Source organism: Bactrocera latifrons, unplaced genomic scaffold (genome assembly GCF_001853355.1).
Source record: "Bactrocera latifrons isolate USDA-ARS-PBARC rearing strain unplaced genomic scaffold, ASM185335v1 scaffold_242, whole genome shotgun sequence".
NCBI classification, from domain to species: Eukaryota; Metazoa; Arthropoda; class Insecta; order Diptera; family Tephritidae; genus Bactrocera; species Bactrocera latifrons.
In genome coordinates, this window is record NW_017535986.1 from 219,975 (window position 1) to 241,306 (window position 21,332).

The 21,332-nt window shown below is 37.9% G+C and overlaps 1 protein-coding gene and 2 non-coding genes across 5 annotated transcripts in view; 2 read left to right on the forward strand and 1 right to left on the reverse strand.

The window, feature by feature from the left end:
* Positions 1–21,332, forward strand: part of LOC108969157 (probable serine/threonine-protein kinase DDB_G0282963) — a 128,239-nt gene that overhangs the window by 31,434 nt on the left and 75,473 nt on the right. The window contains exon 1 of one of the 3 annotated variants that reach the window (XM_018933714.1): positions 1,357–1,514. The exons of the other annotated variants lie outside the window; for them this stretch is intronic. The gene's annotated coding sequence lies outside the window, so the exon portion shown is untranslated. Of the gene's footprint in view, positions 1–1,356; positions 1,515–21,332 lie in introns of those variants that run through there. 3 annotated transcript variants of the gene reach the window in all.
* Trnaa-agc lies at positions 12,551–12,623 on the forward strand. The gene has a single exon. It is a non-coding gene; the product is annotated as a tRNA-Ala (tRNA).
* Positions 13,044–13,117, reverse strand: Trnan-guu. Its single transcript has one exon. It is a non-coding gene; the product is annotated as a tRNA-Asn (tRNA).

Consider the following 21,332-nt stretch of genomic DNA (forward strand, 5'->3'; position numbering starts at 1 on the left):
AATTATTTAAAAAAAATTTACAAAAAAAATAAATAAACTTAAATAAAATAAAATGGGCAATATCGCTTTTGACCGTTCAGCCCTGCAATTATTTATTTTTTTGCTTTATTTTAGCATTTCTCGCGTACGCATGTTGAATTTCGTGTGCTAAGTGATTGTGAATTCACGGCGGGTTTTTGCTGTTTTTCAGTATCTCTATGTTTGTTTGAGAGCAAGTATGCTAGCACAATTCAGAAAGTAACGACGAGGATGCCTATGTTGAAATATAAAAGCCTACATGTGTACGTAATCGACTGCACTTACGTCGCGTAACCCGCCGTTACCTTTTTCACCGACCGTACGCACTACATACATACATAGCAGCATTGTCTCGCACGAGCATCCCAACAACAAACGGGGCAACATCAATAAAATGCAGCGCAACATAAACGAGCAGACGTTCTAGCAATAACAACAACAATAATAATAACAGCATTCAACAAACGAGGCAAAAACAATAACAGAAACTGTATACTTGTATTAACATTTTAGTCGTCACAGGAGTCGGAGCCGGAGTCAGTGCCGCCGTCATCGACAAACGCATTGCATGCAAACATATAACATGTTGTATGCACTCCCTCACAAGCACTACTTTTATTTATCGCTTTACGTCTCTTTCGTCTGCTACATGCATACACACACATCCATACATACTTGACATTTGTATGCAAGCATTGCTATTGTAGTCTCATTCAATTTTTTCCTCTATCGGATGCACATATTTATATATGTAGACATATATATGTGTATGTATGTATGCATGCTCATGTGTGGTGTTTAGTATGCAGTGGTTTTCGCTCCTCGTTAAGTGTATCGTTTTCATGTGCAGATCCATTCCGAAATGTTCTACAACACTGTCTCGTCCTAGTACGATTACGCTACGAAATCAAACGTCTGTTCGGCACTACCGTCGTTGTTGTTGTTATTCTGCCGTCTCGTTTTTTATTAGTGCAATCATTATTGTTTCTATTCCTTATTCTTCTGTGTAGGTAATAAAAAGTATATTAAAAAGACAAAAGAAAGTGACAAATGCAACGAAGCTGAAAAATGTGTACAGTGTATAAAAATATATAGTAGAATATGCAAAAAAATTATAAAAATTGTGAAATGAAGATGCAAAAAAAGCATAAATAAATATTTATCAATTCTGCACAATTCATTAAACAAATAAAAAGTCGCATGGAAAATGTGGAATGTGCTAAAAGTTGAGTGCTTGTGTTCAAAAATGAAATTCTAAAATAAATTATTATACATACATACAAACATATATCTGAAGATATACATAGATACATATGTATATGTATATGGAGATATATATAAAATTAAATAATTATATGTGCATATACAAACACAGTTAAAAAAAACCACATTAAAAACACACTCTGGATTAAGTGCAACAGTACAGAACATCTCTCTTAAATTTAGGATTAAGGAATGCGCTTGGAATATAATATCTAACACCAAAATAACATCGGGTAATGCAAGTATACATATATATATAAGATAGATAAATAATATATTATTAAGTAATTTGCCATATATTTTCAAAAATTAGACATTTTAAAGTACTAACATCCCACCACATAAAGTTTAAATATATGTAGTATAGTAAATATCCTTATATATACCTTATAAATCCGAAAAAATTGTGTGTTCTGCTTTCACAAAATATTTTTAAAATTTTTGCACTTATGAAAACCAATTCCACTAAATTATTTTACAAAACTCAAAATATAAAGGGGATCCATTTCAAGGTCCCCTGTCTGTTTTTTTTTTTTTTAAGAAAAAACAGAGAAACTTCAAATTTAATGAGGAATTTTTACTATCATACGAAAGAAAATTTTTGGGATTTATTTTTTGAAGATTACCTCTTACAAATGTTGGCCGATCTCAGATGGTCCATCCGTTGAGTCCGATTTTGGATAACTCGTTCGAGCATTTTGACTGCTAACTGACAAGTGACATGCGTGATCTTTTGCTCCAAGGCTTGAATAGAAAAGGGGTTGTCCGGCTCAAAACGTGAAATTATCTGCTCACCGAAGTGTTCTCTCAATGATTGCATTGCATTGATTGATACGACGTGTGGGAAGTGGCGCCGTCTTTTTGAAACTAAATGTCGCAGAGATCACGGCTTCAATTTCAGGCATTAAATAGTAAGTTATCAATGCGAAATAACGGTCGCCGTTGACGGTTACGTTTTCGCCGGGATAATTTTTGAAGAAATATGGACCAACCACCGACCCACAAACCACACCAAACCGCATTTTTTCTATATGAAATGGCATGTCTTGAATCTCTTCAGGTTGCTCTTCGTCCACTAAATTGTTTTACAGAATTGAAATATAGTACGTCAAAACTAATTTCAAAAAGAGATTTCTATTTCTAAAATTATAGGCCTATTGGTTGATTCGAGATCATATCCATTAAAATTTAAGGCTTATGTTAGAAACGTTTGACTAATAGTAATAACAGAGATGCTTCAACCATACATAATCTGGCGAAAGCTGGGCAGTGAAGGAGAAAGTGTCTAGATATTTTCAACACACCTTCCTAATTGCAACTTTGACAAGCTGCGCACGAATATCCTGAGCCTCACCATGTAAGAACCTCTAGGACAGTGTGCAGTTAGGGCGGCGATGTGAGATAGCAGTTCAATTAATATTTTACGTCCTACACTAGGCCAGAAAGCTCTTGTTGCTGAGGTTGCTGACCACCTCTTGCTGAGCTCCCGCGAAGTCCTTACATCCAGCCATCGGCTTCTTCGGAGAAGAATTGCCGGTGAAGTAGAGTGTCTACCAGTAGATGCATCTTTCGTCGTTGGCCACGCACGAAACGACGATGAATCTCTTCGAAAAATTAAACTCGTTAACCAATTTTTAATGGTCGCCATCTAAGGTCGAAAGAATACAACGAAACCGATTCCGCTGATATTAAACGTAATTTTCTATGAGAATAGTAACTCTGGTACTCCACAAAAAAGACAATTTCCCTGCTCTCCTTTGTTCAAGCTTCAATTGTCGTATGATCAATTAGTCAGATATGGATTTTTTGCATAATTTCGAGGATCATAGTGTAAATTGGACAGTGAACAAATATGTCTAGGTTTAATTTTTTTTACCAAAATATCGGTGAATCCGTGAGATATTTTAAGGAAATTCATAGAAAAAATCGTTCGAAAACTTCCCATAGCCTTCACACTCCCATTTTTTTTTACTTTCTGGCTGATTTCATACCTTACATATCGGCCAATACGTGAGGGATCTTAGTAAAAGAGACCATTTTTTCTAAATATAATCTGCCGAAAATAGCTGAAATCGGGTCCATATTTCCATACCTTTTTCAAACGTCGGCTGCCTTCATGTTATACTTATAGCTCAATAAGAGACCGTTTTTTTTTTTTGAAAAAAAACCACTCCTTGTACCGTTCAAAGATTATCGAAAATCCGGCTTCATACTGTATATATCGATCAATGTTTGAAATTGAGTCAATACCTCTCGTAGCCTCAATTTAACTATTTTACGGATTTCCGATTTTCTAGTTAACTTTCTTTTTCTTTATTGGCGTAGGCACCGTTTAGGCGGTTATAGCCGGGTTTACAACAGCGCGCCAGACGTTTATACTTTTTGCTGTTTATCGCTAATTGGAGACTCCACCTGGTCTTTCCAATAGAGTGGATGTCTTCCTTTTCATCAAAAGCTCGTCTCTCATCCGAGGCAGTTTTCTGCTTTTCATTCGGGTGCACAACCCTAGGGAGGGATGTTTCCACTTCGATCTTCGACTTGGAATCAGTGTAATAATCTTTTTTAATTTCGCTTCCTAGGCTGTGTTTATATCTCCTATACAAATCTCAATAAAAGCTATCGCAATTAAATTAAGCGCAAATATTTTAATTATTATTATGTCATCGATGACTTTGATCTTTGAAACTAATTTTTCCTATAAATTCCACAATGTTTTTGTTATTTTGAACAATTGCAAGCTCATTCGCAAAGTGCGCGCCTTTCTTTTTCTGCAATAAATATCACCGCTTCACTCTCATGTTCCGATTTGTAGTTGGTTTTGTTTGACCGCCAACAACAATAAACAAGCAATCAAATCGCCCACGCAATTACGTATTACGTATTTATTCATTACATATCGCCGCAGTTGTAAGTACAACCATGAATATTTAAGTACATATACATATATGGCTGTGAGTGCACGAGAGTGCAGAAGAGAGCATGTGCGATGCTCTCCACTGCAATTCGAATGCAATCGGCATTGCAGTGAGCAAAATGTTATCTGTGTTATTGTAATCGATGTAATGCTTTTATGTGTGTGTGTAAATACTCGCACTTCTTGATTACAAGTTTAGACTAGCAAAGAGGGTGTGGCACATCGCGTTTAGTATATTTTTTTGGTACTAATGTCTTGCTATTTGTAAGTGAAAATCTTGAGCTGCCATTTTGACGCCAAAAAATTAAATTATTTAAATTATTTAAAGCCAAAATATAGTTGAATATATTGTCCGAAAAATTTGTATTACAGTTAACTTGTTTGCGACATTTGTGAAGCCAATATTCGGCAATAAACACACAGGTGAATTTCGTAGCATGAAATCAAGCCAACATGCTGAACAAAGCAAGCAGCAAGCCTTTGAATCAGCTTCCAAATTTAGTGTCGAGAGCAGGTTTACAATATCTTCTTGTTTTTTGTGGGTCTAACATACACATACTTCCTTATTTGTCATATGTATATATTTCTTTATATTATATTTGTATTATTAAATACCCTGAACAGTGTATATTAAATTTGCCACGAAGTTTGTAACAACCAGAAGGAGGAGTTGATGATTTTATAATACATTTTCTAAATCATTGATGATTTAGTCACGACAATCTGTCTGTTTATATAACAACTAGTTCCTTAGTTTTTGAGATATAGAATTGATCTAGAATATATTTTTTCCTGAGAATAATCAAAATTAAGTGCTTATATGAACAACATTTTTACTTGACGAGTTATCTGCACGAAATTTGGCATAAGTTATCGTCCAAAGAAACGCTATAATCTCTGAAAAATTTTTCCAGATTGGACCACTATAAGATATAGCTGTCATATGAACTGATAGATCAAAATCAAGTCTTTATCCAGAAAACTTTTTTATTTGACGAGTTAACTTCACGGAATAGCCGCCATACAAACTGAACGATGAAAATTAAGTTTTGTATAAAAACTTTCTGATTTTTTCAAGGGTATATGTATTGTTAGTTGTTCGTTGGCGCGTTTTACATGCATATTTATCATGATATTTTATTTATATTTCTCACTCCATTTTGCCACACACTCGTACCTTCGCCGTGCTTTTTATTTGTCGCTTTTTGCGGTTTGACGTAGTGACACACAAAATGTTGGCGTTGCTGTTATTTTTGTGGCTGATTTTTGCCTTGTTGTTGTAATTTTTTTCGCTGATTTTTTCTTGCTCTTTTCTGGTTGATTTTGTTATGTTTTTTTCTACTGCATATTTTTGTTGTTTTTTATTTTTTCTTTCTGCTGGTGCGCTCATTTTGGCACCTATTAACCAGCCATCGCCATCGAAAATGTTATAAAAAAAAAGGCATAAAGAGTCAACATTTCGCTCGTTTGCTCGACTGACCAGCGTCGGCGCCAACGCGGCCGATGTGCCCCAGCAGTCAGTGTGGCGGCTGCGAGAATTCAATCAAAAATTCTTCGGCTACTTATGTGGCGTATGACCGCCATCAGCGCCACTCAGTCAGTGGGCCAAATAATACGACGCTTGTGTGTGTGTGTGTGTATGTGTGCGTGTATGCATGTATGGAGAGTGGTATGCACGTGATTTAGTTTTAGCGCTTCCGTGTCGCTATTCAAATTTGTATTTTCTTCTTCTTCTTTTTTTGTAGGTTTCAATTTCAATCTTATTTTGCACGCTTCTGCTTTTCCGCACTTCAACTTTACTTGTTGTTGTTAGTAAATAGTTCGCGTACTCATCGTCTCGGCAATTATTTTTCACGTTTCAGCTTTTTTTCAGCACCGGTTGCGCTGATAAAAGTTTAATGCTCTTCCCGTTGTTTTTGTTATTAAACAAATGCACCAACTATTGTTATTATTGTTATTTATATACACATATATGTACATATGTTTGTATGTAAATACTCTGTTTGCGGCTGCTGTAAGCTATTCGTGTTCACTTCCCATGAATTTTGTATGCAAATTAGTGCAGCTGTCAGCAGAAAAGCGTTTGCTGTGCGATTCGAAAGCGGTTTTTTGATAATGTAGTGTTTATACACGGCTATTTCGAAATATTTCAAAGTCCGTACTGAAATTGCAAACACGCGGCTACGTGTCAGTTGGTCCCCATCTGTTGAGTCCTGTTTTCTATGACTCGTTCGAGCATTTCGACCAAGTTTTGCTCCAAGGCCTAAATCTAAGCGTAATTTTCCGCATAGACTTTAGACTTGACATATTCCCATAAGAAAAAGTTTAATGGTGTGATGTCCCACGATCTTGGTGGACAATCTGCTTACCGAAGTGTTCTCTCAATAAATGAATTGATTCATACGATTTGCGAGAAGTTTCGCCATCTTGTTGATACCAAACAAACTTCAATTTCTGTCATCATCTAGCCGCTTAATGGTTACGTTCTCACTGGTATAATTTTTCAAGAAATATGAACCAATGATTCCATCGGCCCACAAAATACCCCAAACCGTTACTTTTTCTGGATAAAATGGTAGCTCGTGAATCTGTGCAGGTATCTCTTTGTCCCAAATGCGGCAATTTTGCTGATTTACATACCCATTGAGCAGAAATGGGCCTCCTCGCTGAACAAAATTGTGTTCGAAAATGTCGATTCTTCTTGGAACTTTTGAAGAGACGGCGCTTGAGAAGGTCGCATTTTGTATGCATTAAATTTCAGATCTCGACGTAAAATGCGCCAAGTCGTTCCATACGTCAGTCCGAGTGATTGCGAAAGGCACCGTATGGACTCTCCACGGTCTTCGTATTCATTCTCCGCTACAGCTGCCATATTTTCTTCACTGCGTGCTGGACGTGGTCTATTCCGTCGATTATTATTCAATAATGAATGGTGGTTTTTAAAATGGGTGATGGTGTGGCGAATAGTACAAACTTTAGCTAAAGATCATTTCTAAAAAAGTTCTGGAATTAGATAATTTGGAGTATCGAATCCAAATTCAACGTATTTGACAATGATGGAAAACCATGACGACCTCCTTCACAAGAACTTAGGCCCAAGTACACCAAAAAAACGTGTGAAACAAGCTGGGTCAGCAGTGATGGTGTGGGTTCTTCACGATTGGCTTGGTTTTTTGATTACGCTCGCGGGTCGTTAAAAGCTGAATCTTCTTATTCCTTTTTATTGGCGCAGACAGCGCTTACGCGGATAAGTAGTCGAAATATTAAAATTATCGATTGGCCAGTTCAAAGTCTAGACATGAGCCCCATAAATCCTTATGGGATTAGTATTTCCCTTAATTAAATAATTAGGCATTAAGGAACAAAAAAAGTCCCTACCAATGTATACTGAAGTGCTACTAGTAATAAAGGATAGCGGCTGGTGAGTTGTCTCCGAGCACTTGGACGAACTAAATATTATTCTTAGTTGACTATTATATTCGTATATCCGCGGTTTTCATTAAGGTGGTCAAGGAAAATTTCGGATCGGTAGCTAGAGCTTGTAGAGGTGTGGAAGGACCTCGCTGACTTCCTTCTGAACCCTCCACACCTGCGGAGATAGAGGAAATGCTGCGATAGTGCAACCAGTCTTCCCCAACTAGCGGTTGGAAGACATAAGGCTCAATAAAATTCGATGAGCTATGACTCTGCTAAACAAGGAGTCTAACGGTCCCCTCACCAACTCAAACGTTGCCATAAGCTTTGGTTTTGAGAGCGCTAAGAAGCACCTCCCAGGATATAAGGATCTCATACCCAAAAGGGCATGGAAGTGGATTCATCCCTTTCGGATACAACGAGCTTTGGTTGTAGATATTGATACTTTGAAATATGCATTCTTAGACAACTTAAAAAAGTCTCCCCAACTTTATGATCAACTAGAAAAATTCAAAACTCGTTTCCAACTGCTTAAAAAAATATCTCGTCCCACACATTTTGCTGGAAATTTATTGCTTTATGTTAGACTGGTCGTACCAAACTTTCCACATACATAAATTACCTGCAAAGTCTGCCGCGTACGAAATTTCGCGCTCATCTGGTGCTTGCTTGCTTGCTCAAGGCATTTGGGGACAGATGAAGCATCGATGATGCTACCAAGTGGTGGCGTTGGGATGCCGTATGCAGAGCACAGGGTTAGAATAGAATGTTACATGCGAAACGATGCGAAAAATGCGACGAGACGTGACGAAACGACAATCAAACACGAGTGCGGCGGCGATCACAGCATGGATGAAAACGAAATTAAATGCACACAAAAAAGGTGAAATAAAACGAAATGCAGCAATGCAACAAAACGAATTGAACTGAAAATTGAGCTTACGTACACACTCGTGCCTCCGAACGAAAGCGACAATGAAGTTAGGCTGCTGACGAAGGGCGGGAAAGCGCGGCCAAACGAGCTGTCATTCTATGGCAACTAACTAGCCTGGCGTATTCGCACGCTCGTAGCGTTAACGCTGGGTGCTTTCAAATTAATTTAGTTTAATTTTTATATATATTTTTTTTGTCGGTTGTGTCTAAACTATGCATTCGTTGACTGACTGGCTGTCTAGCTGACTGTTGGTATCCAGTTTTGTTGCGCATTTTACTATTGTTGCGGCATGTGCATTGCTCTCGTTGCCGCTGGCAGTGTTGTAATTGCTGCTGTAATTTCTGTTGCTTTTGTATTTTGGTATCCCACTTCCGTCGGTAATTTCAATTTCAATTTACGTGTTTTTATCCGCTGTATTCTTGTCGTTTGATTTCCTTTTTTACATTTTCATTCAATTGTCTAACATCGAAAACAAGCTTCGCGGTTGCTAACTCAACAAAAAAATTAAAAGAAAAAAAAAGTTGAACTTCGGCTGCACCGAAAGTATAATACCTTACACAAATGAAATAGTTTACATAAAAGAACTTGATTTTCATCGTTCTGTTTGTATAGCAGCTATATGCTACATTCATACGATCTGAAAATTTTTTATACCCTGAACAGGGGGGAATTTTGTCACGAAGTTTGTAACACCCAGAAGAAAGCGTCGGAGACCCTATAAAGTATATATATAAATGATCAGTATGTTGAGCTGATTCGATTTAGCCATGTCCGTCTGTCTGTCTGTTCGTCATTCCGTCTGTCTGTATATATACGAACTAGTCCCTCAGTTTTTAAGATATTGTTTTGAAATTTTGCAAGCACCATTTTCTCTTCAAGAAGCTACTCATTTGTCGGAACTGCATATAGTGGACCACTATAACATATAGCTGCCATATAAACTGAACGATCGGAATCAAGTTCTTGTATGGAAAACTTTCACATTTGACAATGTATCTTCACTAAAGTTGGCACAAGTTATTTTCTATGGCAACAATATAGTCTCCGAAGAAATTGTTCAGATCGGTTAACTATAACATATAGCTGCCATACAAACTGAACGATCGGAATCTAGTGCTGGTATGGAAAACTTTTGCATTCAATAAGATATATTCGCGAAATTTGGTATAGATTATTTTCTAAGAAAATAATGTAATCTCTGAAAAAATTGTTCAGATCGGTTAACTATAACATATAGCTGCCATACAAACTGAATGATCGGAATCAAATGCTTGCATGAGAAACTTCCTCATTTGACGATATATCTTCACGAAATTTGGTAAGAGTTATTTTTCATAAAAATAATGTAATATCGGAAGAAATTATTCAGATCGGTTAACTATAACATATAGCTGCCATATAAACTGAACAATCGGAATCAAGTTCATGTATGGAAAGCTTTCACATTTGACGTGGTATCTTCACGAAATTGGACTTGGATTACTGCTTAAGGTAATAATATAATCTCCGAAAAAAATTTTCAGATCGGATTACTATAGCATATGAACACATAATTACTAACAGAAATGCACCTGTGAAGGGTATTTAGCTTCGGTGCAACTGAAGTTAACGTTTTTTCTTGTTTTTTTTTTTTTTTGATATCGTAGCATTGTCTTGGAAAATAATCCCTGCCAAATTTCGTGAAGAAATCTCGGCAAATGAAAAGCTTTTCCATATAAGAACTTAACTTTGATCCATCAGATTGTATGATAGCTCTATGCTATAGCCGTACGATTTGAAAAATGGCTTTGGATATCATAGTGTTGTCTTGGAAAATAATCCATACCAAATTACGTAAAGAAATCTCGTTAAATTAAAAAGTTTTCCATACAAAGAAAGACTTCAGTTTGATCCTTCAGTTCGTAGGATAGTCAGACCAGTCTAGATTTTATAGCGTTGCTAAAAGAAATAAGTAATGCCACATCAAAGATATCTCAGCGAATGAAAAAGTGTTCTATACAAACTCTTGATTCCGATCGTTATCAACACCTTGAAGAGCTCGTTATGCTATGTACATATACATATGTATATGTATATATTTTTACTGGCTCTCCGACATTCTCTTCTAGTTGTTACCAACATCTTGCCAAACTTAATATATCCTGTTCAAGGTATAAAAAACAAAATTGCACGAAAATGATCAAAAAGAGAGTTGATAATTTTGTAATGGAAAAACAATAAAAAAAACATTAGCCTGAACACGAAAATTGCACAACGGCACGAGAGAGTTATCTAAACGAACGTACAATACTCGTGTAAGCAATAAAAGTAAGTGGCGATTAGCCCTACTGCGGGAAATTGAAAAAGTTAGTAAAAATATTTAATACAAGTGAACTTTTGGAACACTCTTGGCTTAGTTACAGTACTACATTTAAGCATACGTATGTAAAGGGTACTTGTTCATTGGAGTCTTCACAGAGTTGAAGCGAATGTTGTCGGATTATAGTCCAGTTTTTACAACTCGCGGCGTGTCAAGTTAGCCTTACCATAAGCAGCACAGGCGAAGCCGGCCGTTTTCGATGGATGTTCGCACGCAAAGGCCTCAATACGGCCAAATAGAACTCCTTGTTGACCATTTGTCAGTCCTAAACAAATTCATGATGTACCAAATCATGAATATCGAAAAAAAACAATGAGTATCATTTTGATTTTTGCATGTCAAGGTCGCAAACCCAAGTCTCACCGGCAGTTATAATGCTCTCCATGAATGTAGGATTGGAATTCGCACGCTTTATCGGGACGAGTAGAGCAAGAATATGCACTAAAATCATTCAAACATACTCGAAAGTCGAGTTTCTCTAACACTTTCCTGACAATTTCAAGCACCACATCCTTAACATTTTGTAGACATGGTCATCTCTCTATCGTTTATATCTTGCTCTTGAACACTTTCAGACTCTGTAATGTATATTATATTAGGACCTGCATGTTGTGTAGCTTGCGCTGTAATGCCGAGCTCATACTTTAATCGATAATTTATTCGGCCGGCAATCGAATGTTATCCAATATTTTCTCTGCTCAAATACAGACGAGGGATATTTGAATGGGTAGGAGTTGCTGGAAAAGAAGCGCAGTGAGCCTTTTCTATGGTCAAAGCTAGGGAGGAAGGGAGTTTTCTACAAGGAGCTCTCCATAAATCTTAGCTTTAAGCTATCGAACCGTAATAGGGTTCTCCTATTAAGGTGGCAGTAGGCGTACTTCCCTGAAGTACAGCCTCTTTCAGAGAGTGTGACTGTTTATTAAGGAGTGTCTGTTCTCACTAGAAATGGCTTTACTTTACTTTATTTTATATCAGACGTTTTGGTTTCTGGCAACTGCAAAGTCGATGAGCTATCCCGAGGGGGCTTCGGTATGTGAACGAGACGTCTTACGTTCTAGCACCTGGTCAATGGACCCCGCGTGAACTTAGTATTCGCTGTTCAACGACCCGACCCGACTGCGATATTCTCCTGACCTAGAGGAGAACACAGTAGATCTACCGAGGTACACGGACACCAATAGGTTAAAAATCTTTTCGGATGCTAGTTGTCAAAGCTGATGGAGAATGGTGAAATGAACTTTCTCCACCACTGTCCACCTTTGGCAAGACTGTTACGATCTATTATATAGGAATTTTATTTACCACAACGGACCGACCGGCGTTCTAAGCTACACAAGTGAGATCCCTTTTAGGATCGAGCTCTTAAGGGAGAAGCTAACCTAACCTAACCTAACTAAAAGCCGGTTGTTATTGTTTATCTCTAGTGATTACTCATAAAGTACAATGACTTTATACTGTACTTTAAAAGTTCCAAAACCAATAAAATTTGTCGAATTCATTGTGATCCGTTTTGTATAATTTAAAGCGTCTTATATCCAATATAAAACCGGCCTTAAAACAGTCTTATTTCCGATATTAAGCCGTATAACCAGTTAATGACACATATCTAAGTATTCAAATCACAACACTGGGCAACCAAATTTTCTATGGGGATGTAGCTCAGATGGTAGAGCGCTCGCTTAGCATGTGAGAGGTACGGGGATCGATGCCCCGCATCTCCAAAATACACTTGATTTGAGAGGTTTTTGGACGGATTATCATACTTTTTTGAATTATGTATGTATGATATTCTTCAATATATTAATAAACTTTTAATTAATTTTTTTCTTCGTTTTTTTTTAATATTTTGTTTTAATATTTTGTTTTATTAAGAAACTGTCTTGAAGAAAAAACAATTGAATTGAAAAAAAAAATATATGTATATATTATTTAGTCATTGCAAAACTGCTAATTTATAAACTCTGAAAGAAAATCCATACATATTAAAACTATCCTTATTCTCTCGGACATTTCGTCAATCTTCCCTGTTTCATGACCAATTTTTCGAGTGGAATTTAATTCCAGGCTTCATTTTAGCGTCATGTATGTATGTTTAAAATTTCGTTTTGAATATAAATTTATTGGCACAAAAAGTTTATGTGCGCCCCCGGGTGGGTTCGAACCACCAACCTTTCGGTTAACAGCCGAACGCGCTAGCCAATTGCGCCACGGAGGCTACATATTAACCTTAGGCCAAACACACATCACAATAACAGTGAATAAATAACAACAATAACAAACGAACCGCTAATATAATATTATGAGAAGGTAATGCAATCATTCTAAACTGGCGAGCAGCATATTTGCGGCGAATTGGCGAAATAAGAGATGCAAAGTGAGCGTGAGAATAATGCGGTTGTTATACGAGCGCGCAGTTGTTGACGCGAGTATAAAGTGAATGAAATTACATTGTTGTAAAATATTAACGAAGATAAAGCGGACAAAAATAAGAACGAGCATGCTAAAAATAACCTATTCATTCGTTTTTTGTTTAATTTGTTGTACTGATTTGGCATCACACTTGAAACCTGAATATTTGTTGATATGTATCGAGAATTCCATTCTAAAAATTTAGCAGTATTACGATTTTTTTTTTTTTTTGTATTCCTTTCGATTGGTGGGCGAACAGTTGTCTTTCAGTTGGCTGAAAAGTTTTACACACCTTTGAATTATGCCCATTTTTCAGCATTTGTTTGGCTGATTTGTCGATTAGTTGCGAGCTTTGGAGTGTACAGATATACGGGTCGTCAAAAATTGCCTTATTAAGTTTCAACGTGGTCTTAGATTTTTTATGATCCACAACCATGTGCCCGAAACGGCTACATCCATGGTGACAATAGTCCACGATTTCTTTTTGCCATACCTCTAATTGAAGGAGGGGTAGATAACTTAGACAGTACACATCTAAAAGGACCCTAGGGTCATATCGAGGGTGAAATATTGTATGTAGATAGGTAGGAGTGCTACCACTATAGGCACAAATAGCGCTGAATGCGTCAGTTTGAAACACTGTCATAGGTCCTTATAATCTTGCTATTCCCTGGTCTGGTCCGCGCACTAGTTGACCCTGTAGCCCTTAAGGGCGAGTTGCAACTCTGGATGGTGACCGGCCGAATTGTCCAGCACATAGCTTAATAGTAGACTCGACAATCTGTCTTCGATCTCCAACTATAGTATGGTGCTCGGTGAGTAGGAGTTCCCGTCAATGTCAGTCACCTGCAATCTGTCTCTGTCCACATTAATAAAGCGCTTTCTTGTTGTTGCATTGTTTGTGAAATTATTCTGTAATTAATTCCTTTTCTGGGACTGGTTTCAACTGGAGGTTCTGTTTGCACTTTTTTCAGAAAATTTTCATATTGTTCTAATATCTTCTTTTGGTGCTTTATTTACTTTTCATCAACTGAAAGAAATAGATATAGAAATAGACCTTCGCTTGGTCTAGTGCTTTGAGCTAAAGGGAGACTATTTTGAGAAATAAATCTCAATTTTTAATTTGCGGACTAAATTTCGATTTCGTAAATGTAAGCCAGTGTTATGTCACGCAACCGCCTCGTAGGATAAGTGCGAGCATAGGTTACATGCACTTGATTATTAATTGGCTTGGCTAATAACTTTGTCTAGTTCATCGCGACAATAAATTAACACTCAATTACATATACCGTCGTCTTCTGGATACTCTGAAAGAGAAGGGTTTACCCTATTTATCTGTAGGTTGTTTGAACATGGTATTTATGAGTACTGGAATTTGGATTCATTTCATGTTTATACTCAATTCAACCCTATTAAAGCTTGATAATATTTCTCAAGCAACTTTCCAATGAATCTTTGTCCCTTATGAACATACCCATAAATTTTATTATCAATTTTCAAAATACTATCTGATATAAATTTTAAAATCCTTCGTCATATAAGGGTTCGATTGGAATTCGAGAGCAACCCTCGAAAATTGGGTCAATGCAGAGTCTTAAAACACGCCACATAAGTGCAAGACCAACAATGTACAAAAACGCACACAGTGTTGCATTTGACGTAGGCGTAGCTGCCAACACCGAGTGTGGCACGTACAACTAATGCAACAAAATAATGCAAACACAAACAAAAATACAGCAAAATTTGTTACTAATGGAAAAATATAAATTTTCTATGTTTGTGTATGACAACAATCGGTTATAGACATTCTGCGTGGACTTTTATTGCTTCTACCAACCATTTTTGCAGTCAACTTTTTATTATTTTTATTACTATTGTACTTGTTGTACGCTCTCACTGCACTCGGCATCGTTCTACACCAAACATTTACGACTCTCATTTATGGCACTGTTAATGTTGTTTTTGCTGTTAACGTTATCGAATTTTATTGCAGCTATATGTATACTATATTATGATTGTATTTGCTCTTCGGCTGTTGCCTGTGCTTCGTCTTTGCAGGATAGTACACATAATAACTAAAGCAGTAAGCTCGAACATACCATATACTACGAGTATATTTTCAGCAACTTAAGGGAATAGTTGGTTATTGAGTTTCTACTCGTTTTTAAGCAGTCTTAAATAATCAAAATTAATTTTGTAAAACATCCGTATTTTAGAAACGTCTTAAAAAGAGATTTTGTTACGAGTTTTAGAGTATCCCTGAACCGATGATGAATTTTTGTAAACGGGATTGCCCCAGATTGATTTTCACAAGCTTCACTTGAGTCATGAGATACACCAGGCATCACCAGCAAACTAATTTGCGCCAAACAGGAACAAGCATTAATAACTTGGTGCTAGATCTGTACTACAAGGTGGCTGCATGAGAATCTCCCAACCAAGCTTCCTGCGCTTCTAGCGACTCAATATCGATTTATGTGGTCTGACGTTGTCCAGATGGAACAAAATTCCTTTTCTATTTGCCAAAGCTGTTCGTTTCTGGTGGATTACTTCTTTCATACGGTCCCTTTGTTAACAATACACATCCAAATTAAGCGTTTGGCCCTAGGGGAGTAGCACATAGTATCAGATTTTTAGAGTATACAAGCAAAGCCTAGGTAAAACCTTTCTGACCATCTGGTTTGATCACCATTTTCGCCGGCTCATCACGAGTAGACGACGATCGTTTTCGCTATACGCTGTCATAAGGGAACTACTTTTGATCAAAAGTAACCATCCTCTACAGAAATGGATAAATTTTGCCGCACCTCGCAGTATCTTTCCCTCGAAAACTCGTAACGCTGACTTATCAGATGTTGTCATGTCGTCCACGCCTTTGTAGGTTGGCGATGATGAGTGACTTGTAGAGTTTCGTCTTTGTTCGTCGAGAAAGAACTTTACTTCTCAATTGCCTAGTCACTCTGAATTTGATCCTGTTGTTGGCGTTAATGCTGAGTGCGACCCCTGTTTGTTTGATGATACTTTGTCTATTCCTCGTTTACAACCAGACCCACACGCTTCACTTCGTTATCCAGTCTGAAGAAAGTAGAACTAACGGCGTAGTTGTTGAGGCCAATGATATCAATATCATTGGCGTACGTCAGAGAGGATTGTACCTTTACTATTCAGCTTTGCAGCTCGAATTATTTGCTCTCATCCGAGGAGAATACTTGGTCTAAGACCGGCATTCGTTAGTTGTAAAATAATCGTTTCCGGCCATTCCCAAGTGAACTTTACTCACTTGCGTGAACTTTTACACATGATTGCATCCTCCTTTCTAATGTCATATAGCGAAACCAAGAGCAGTTAGACGGATATATAAAGATCTAAGGGGTTACAAACATCCATTAGATCAACTACAACTCTTGGAGACTATAAAAACTGAGAGTTTATATACCTAATATCCATCAAAAGCATTTTCAACAATATTTTTTTGTTGGAAACCTTTCTAAGTACCATTCCAACCAGTACGCTATGTACTTACAAATACAAAAATATATATAGGCATGGCAGGTTGTACAAGTGCGAGCATATTCGCCAAGGTTCCCCTCGCATGGTCTCATACTGCATCAGCTGTTTCATGCCGCACTACATATGTTTATGCATTTCACTTATTTTCTGCATTTTCCCACTACATATTTGCCTTCTAATCCAATAAAACTTTTCGCGCACCAATTACGGTCTTTTCACCTTTCTCGAGGCTGTTGAACTTTCTGCACTAAAGCGGTTATTTTTATTCTGATGTATGTCCAGGGTTGTGTTTGGCCTTACATTTGTATGTACGGTATACTCTCACGGTTTCGTTGAGACTCGTTAATTTGCTTGAGAATAGAATTTGAAGCATTTGTTGGGCTTAGGCATTAAATTCGCTTGCGTTGGCATTGAAACATAATATGCTTAAATGAATAGCTTGAAAAAGTGGGCGTGCTTGTCATATGTTTGTGGTTTAGGTGAAAAGTGAACTAATGGTCTTTGAAAGAATTAAAGGGTACGTGGGTAAGCTTACACACTATAAGCTGCGGCCGTCGCCTCTATATTATATTTATATATTTTGATACAAATACGTAGTTACAAGTTATTTTTGAGCTGGTACAGAATAATGGAAATTAAAGCTGAAACCCTTGTGAGCCCATAAAGTGTTGTACTCAACCTTTTAAATATACATACGATTTCTGAAAGTTTTTGATGGGAGTAAGCTTGTCGTTGACCACGGGAGATCTAATCATTCGATAACTTTTCTTTCTCCTGTAGTGAAGACACTCGAGACCTTGCTACTCCCAACGTTCACTCTCTCCGTAAGTCCAGCAGACCATCAGATTGGCTTCGGCTAAGTGGCCAACACCGCCACAACCCTTAACGTCATAAGCGCTTATATTATTTATGGTCTCAATCAAAAGCTAACCTGTAAGAGGTCGATCCTGGTAGCGTTGGACTTGTCAATAGCTTTTCACACAGCTAATCACACAAGGCTACTTGAGGACATGTAACAAACGATGCTCTCTCCAAAGCTGAAGGGCTTGTATCATGCATTACCTGAGGTCGGTAAACATCTGTACTGTTTTGAGGTAAAAACTTAAAATTAAAACAAGTAAGGGAGGGCTAAGTTCGGGTGTCACCGAACATTTTATACTCGCATCAAATACCGTATTTGTGTAAAGTTTTATTCCGCTATCATCATTGGTTCCTAATTAATATATTATACAGAGAAGGCATCAGATGGAATTCAAAATAGCGTTATATTGGAAGAAGGCGTGGTTGTGAACCGATTTCACCCATATTTCGTACATGTCATCAGGGTGTTCAGCAACTATTCTGCACAGAATTTCATTGAAATCGGTCGAGTAGTTCTTGAGATATGGTTTTTGGTCCATAAGTGGGCGACGCCACGCCCCTTTTCAATTTTTAATGAAAGCCTGGGTGCAGCTTCTTTCTGATATTTCTTCCGTAAAATTTAGTGTTTCTGACGTTTTTTGTTAGTCGGTTAACGCACTTTTAGTGATTTTCAACATAACCTTTGTATGGGAGGTGGGCGTGGTTATTATCCGATTTTTTCCATTTTTGAACTGTATATGGAAATGCATGAATGAAACAACTCTGTAGAGTTTGGTTGACATAGCTCCGAGATATGTACAAAAAACTTAGTAGGGGCGGGACCACGGCCACTTTTCCAAAAAAAGTACGTCCAAATATGCCCCTCCCTAATGCGATCCTTTGTGCCAAATTTCACCTTAATATCTTTATTTATGGCTTAGTTATGACACTTTATAGGTTTTCGGTTTCCGCCATTTTGTGGGMGTGGCAGTGGGCCGATTTTGCCCATTTTCGAACTTAACCTTCTGATGGAGCCAGGAAGTACGTGTACCAAGTTGCATTATGATATCTCAATTTGTACTCAAGTTCCAACTTGCACGGACGGACGGTCAAACGGACGGACAGACATCCGGATTTCAACTCTACTCGTCACCCTGATCATTCAGGTATATAACCCTATATCTGACTCTTTTAGTTTTAGGACTTACAAACAACTGTTATGTGAACAAAACTCTAATACTCTCTTTAGCAACTTTGTTGCGAGAGTGTAAAAATTAAACGGAGGTCTCGCAGAACTCTACCAGTTACTGTTTAATTGCTACATCTGCAAAAACGCTCAATCACCAGAGCGAAACTTCATTTCGTACTCTGACAATCTCTCCGACCTTTCTCGCTTCTTCTCTGCAATAAAATCGATGGCGATAAAATGCCGACTGTCAATACTCCTAACATTTTAGGTGTATTATTCGACAGCCTCTCCTCCTTCACTACTCATACAATCGCATTAACTGCCAAAGTACGGAAGCCAAAAAAAATCCTCAAGTCGGCATCTCATGGGGAAAATATGAAGAAACTGGATGTAGTAAAACGCAGAAGAACACTTCGGAAGTGTCAGAGTACTACTCTCTGTACTATTACTGGATAGCCCGGCCGGTATAGTTCTGGTTAAGAAATATATCGAGGTCCTCTCCAAGCAGTTTCTCAGAAACCATCCTTACAGCCGTCCACTTGAAGCGCAACCGCCTTCTGGGAACATCAAGAGATCATTCCTGAAATACGTTGACGGCATCGAACATGGAATGAGTTCACGTAAGAATGGTTAGTGTCTTACGTTTGACCAGCGAACCCTGCTGATCTAACACCCTTCTCCCTATGCTTCGAACCCGTCGAAACAGCTCGTTTCCTATGCCTACCGTTAGATGATTCCGAAGACAACCAACCCCAACCTTAGCACTCAAGCCAAGATTAGATTACCTTTCTCTCGAAAACTCGTAACGTCGACTCATCAGATGTTGTCATCGTACATGCCTCTGCTCCATATGGCAGGACGGGTATTATTTGGTATTATTTGGTCTTTGTTCGTCGAAACTTAGACTTCTAGCTAAACGTCTTAAACTTTAAACTAGGCCATTCTAAAACACCAATTATAAGATTTACGCTACAACAAGGTCTTCTCATTATCATGTGTTATTAGATTGTCATCGTCACACACGACATTTTAGAATACAACTTTGCAATATGTATACACTGCAACGCTACCGTCCAGCCACGTTCGCACTAGAATTAGTAATTTCACTTACTTAAGTGGTGCTTCGGTCACTTTCATGTTGGCAAACTCACGTTCGGGTCACTGGTATCATTGCGGAAAAGTTAAGTGAAATTTCAATGCCATTTCCGGGTGTCGAACTTCTGCCGCTCCCATATCTACATATGTACACATAGTCGAAGAGAGCAAAGCAATGCAATATTATGGGAATGTACTACCATGTAGGGGGGAAGAGTCATAGAAGCTTCTTATTTGCAAGGCGTTGCCGAATTTCAACTGTAGGACTTGTAACTGCTACTCGAGTGATGACGAAAATAAAGGCGACGATTGCATAAACGAGCAAAGGATAAACGAGTGCAATATGGAAAGAGCAAGCGCTAAGCATTGTGGGAGGGCGATGAAATCGCAGTATGAGCATACACATGTGAGAGAAATGAGCTGAGGCAGGCAATAAAATAGAAATAGTGATGACATGACAACACGAACACATATGCGTGCTTGCAATGGGAGAAAACAATCGAAAGCGAAGGCTAGACAGGCTGAGTATGGCTTTAGGTGGTGATTCAATAAAAAAAAAGCGATGAACTACTGAACGAGTGCATAATTGCGCCGACTATAAAACGAAGGTTCACGAACACTACGAGAATGCCTCTATTCGACGCCTTGCTCTAGTGCAGCAACGCCCCGACTACACAGGCAAAACGCACTTGCGCTGCACATTTTCCGGCCTATGTAATCGGCGAAAATTTGTTGACCTGGAATCCTTGAGGCTGCAGCAATGGCGACGTAAGCCGCTAACTTTTTTTTTTCTGTTATTTTCTTAATGTGGGTTGTTGACATAGGGAGGCGGCTGCGTGCATGGGTGGTTGGGTGAAAGGCATATAAAAGTGCATAACAGAATAGGTGAAATGAAAATGTATAACGGTTAAATATATGTTGCTGTAAAAACGTGTTTGTGAGAGTGCAGAATTGTGTATGTGTTTGGGTAAGGCGCTTGTGTATGGTCAAAATAAAGTAAATAAAAGTGTTGGGTTGAGTGAGTGGGAGGGGGATTTTCGTGGCTTGTCAGGAGCTGTGTGAGGTAAATGTCTTTTTTACATACATACCATTGGGTGTGTATATATCTGTTGGGTATCTATCCGGATATTGCAACCCTGTGTCTGCTGACTTTTGATGGATGAACGCAATGACCTAATTATTGTATATAACTGCCTGCTACAATTGTATCGGCAAATAAATAGGGTAAATACTTGAGTTATATTAATTAAGTGACCTTCCGACACTCACTCGTTCCTCTATCATATATATCCTTGTATATATATATATAGACAAATAATAGAAAAGTATGAACTACTAAAGTGACGAAAAAATGTGCGTACATTTGGCATTTGTTGAGAGAGTGCTC